At 42.3% G+C, this 2,937-nt stretch overlaps 1 non-coding gene across 1 annotated transcript; it reads right to left on the bottom strand.

Moving 5' to 3' along the window:
* Positions 1-207: 207 nt before the first annotated feature.
* Positions 208-313, bottom strand: LOC118492834. Its single transcript, XR_004894835.1, has one exon. It is a non-coding gene; the product is annotated as a small nucleolar RNA R71 (small nucleolar RNA).
* Between the last annotated feature and the right edge of the window lie 2,624 nt (positions 314-2,937).

Raw genomic sequence — 2,937 nt, 5'->3', positions numbered from 1 at the left:
TCCATTTAGAGGCTTATGACTCGATTTGCAACACTCTTGGGAGTCAAGGGTTTTCGGCCGATGATGTGAAGTTGGTCTTATTTCAATTCTCCTTGGAAGATAAGGCAAAGAAGTGGTTCTACACTTTGCCTTCAGCATCTATTTATACTTGGGGGGAAATGCAACAAACATTTTTAGATGAATTTTATACCGCCCAAAAGACCAATGATGCGAGAAAAGGGTTGAGAAGCTTTCAACAACAACAAGGCGAAATGTTCCATGAAGCCTTGGAGCGCTTAAACATGATGATTAAAAATTGTCCACACCATGGGATTGAGCTTTGGGAGTTAATGAACGCCTTTCATGAAGGGTTGTGTGCCGAAGATGCACAGGATTTGATGTCCATCACAAATGGAACTTTTGGCATAAATTATGAGCACGAGGATTGGGAATTTTTGGAACAAATGGCGATCACCTCAAATAGAAAGGCTCAAGCTTCAAGGAGAGCACGACCGGCCGTTACCCGAACACAAGTGCATGCGGTTGATGATGGTAACACACAAATTTCTAACCAAATTTATGATGTTTGTGCATTGTGTAATGAAATAGGTCATGCGGCGGAAAATTGCCAAGGAATGGTGGAAGGGCAATTTGAAGAAGTTCATGTCGTTCAAGGTCAAGGAGGGGGTGCTAGAAATTTCAATATGAATTCTAACACTTATCACCCCGGGTTGAGAAACCACCCTAATTTTCGTTATGGGAACCCTTTGAATCAATCAAACCCGAATTTCCAAGGTAGCCAAGTAAATTATGGTTCGCGCCAACCTTATAATAATCAAAGTGGATATCGAGGTGGGAACAACCAAGGATACCAAAGGCAATACCAAGCGGGTCAAGAACAAGGGGGGTCTTCGGGTGGTAATGAAATGATGGAAATGTTGAAGAGCATGCAAGCGGAAATGCAAAAGAGGAACCAAATGGATGATGCTCGCATACAAAAGGATGAGGCTCGAGATAAAGCAATCCAAACTTTGACCACTCAAATGGGTCAACTTGCCACCGAAGTGTCCGAATTGAAGAAGAGTAAAGGTTAATTACCAAGCGACACTAAGGTAAATCCATCCCATGGTACTTCAAGAGGTAACAATGTTAATATCCATCATGTAAGTGTTTTGAGAAGTGGGAAAGAGTACAAAACCAATCCTTCACCGGATTTGGTTGATGGGGTGGTTGAGGATATAACGGGTCAAGATAGTGAGGAAGAAAATGAACCACCCATTGTTTCTTCTAAAAACCCAATTTTGAAAAACCCGAAGTTATTAAAGTAAAAGAAAAAGTAAATGAGGGTGAGGGGTCTAGTGAAGTACCGTTTCCTTTGGCTTTATTAGATCCGGGTAGAAAAAATTTTATTTCAAAACGGGGTCCTCAAAAAGAGGAAATGTGGGAGGTCTTCAAACACGTTAAAATTAATCTTCCTTTACTTGAGGCTATTAAACAGGTACCCGCTTATGCCAAGTTTCTAAAAGAATTGTGTACTCAAAAGAGGCAACAAAAAGTGCCTAAATTGGTAGACTTGACGGAGCGGGTAAGTGCGGTATTGAAAGGAGACCTTCCTCCGAAGTTACAAGATCCGGGAACGCCCCTAATAAGCATTCAAGTTGGAAATTTTCAAACCACAAGGGCATTATTGGATCTTGGAGCCGGAGTAAGTATCCTACCGGGGGGGTTATACGACCAATACGATTTTGGTCCATTGAAGCGAGTTGAGACAACGGTTGTATTAGCCGACTTGTCTCATAAACTTCCCCGGGGTATCGTACGGGTTGTTATAGTTAAAGTTGATGAATTCTATTATCCCGTTGATTTCCTTGTGCTAGATTACTCATCCGCGGACCCAATTCAACAAAAAAATGTTATTTTGGGTCGGCCATTGTTGAACACCGCACATGCTATTATTGATTGTCGTTATGGCACGGTTGACATGACATTCGGTAATAGAAAAATGAGGTTAAATGTTTTTACTAATGGTACTAATGTGTATGGTGATGAGTGTTTCTTAGCAGATTTTATAGATGGTTACGACCCAAAGGAGTTCGAAGAAGAAATTTTGGGCTCTTGTATTTGTGACATGTCTTTGCAGGTTCACACATGTGAGTTGGAGGTAGAAGAGAAAGAGCAAGAAGCTCTCGCGGTGAAGGAAGGAAGTCCACCATGGACCTACCAAACGGATACATTACCGGTAGAAATTGATTCGGGCACAAAGCCTTCTTTGGAAAATCCACCAAGTGTGGAGTTGAAGGAGCTACCAAAGCACCTAAAGTATGCATTTTTGGGGGAGAATGACACTTTACCGGTGATCATTGCTTCCAACTTGGAGGTAGCTCAAGAGGAAGAATTGATGCGGGTGTTGAAGGCTCATAAGGCGGCGATTGGGTGGACAATAGCCGATTTAAAAGGCATTAGTCCATCCATTGTGATGCACAAGATTATTACAAGTGAGGACGCAAAGCCGACCTGTGAAACACAAAGAAGGTTAAATCCGAACTTGAGAGAGGTGGTGAAGAAAGAAGTTATCAAGTGGTTGGATGCGGGGATCATTTATCCCATTTCGGATAGTGCGTGGGTAAGTCCAACTCAGGTAGTGCCTAAAAAATCCGGCATCCAGGTAGTGAAAGATGAACAAGGTGAGCAAATCGCCGCCCGCCCGGTAACCGGGTGGCGAGTGTGTATTGATTATAGAAAATTAAACACGGCTACCTCAAAAGACCATTTCCCGTTACCCTTCATTGACCAAATAATTGAGAAACTTTCCGGTCAAAAATATTATTGTTTTTTGGATGGGTACTCGGGATATAACCAAATTGCTATTCACCCGGACGACCAACACAAAACCACATTTACATGTCCATATGGTACATTCGCTTTTCGGCGAATGCCATTTGGACTATGTAACGCCCC

Source organism: Helianthus annuus, chromosome 5 (genome assembly GCF_002127325.2).
Source record: "Helianthus annuus cultivar XRQ/B chromosome 5, HanXRQr2.0-SUNRISE, whole genome shotgun sequence".
Lineage (NCBI taxonomy): Eukaryota > Viridiplantae > Streptophyta > Magnoliopsida > Asterales > Asteraceae > Helianthus > Helianthus annuus.
This window is presented reverse-complemented; position numbering and strand designations above follow the sequence as displayed.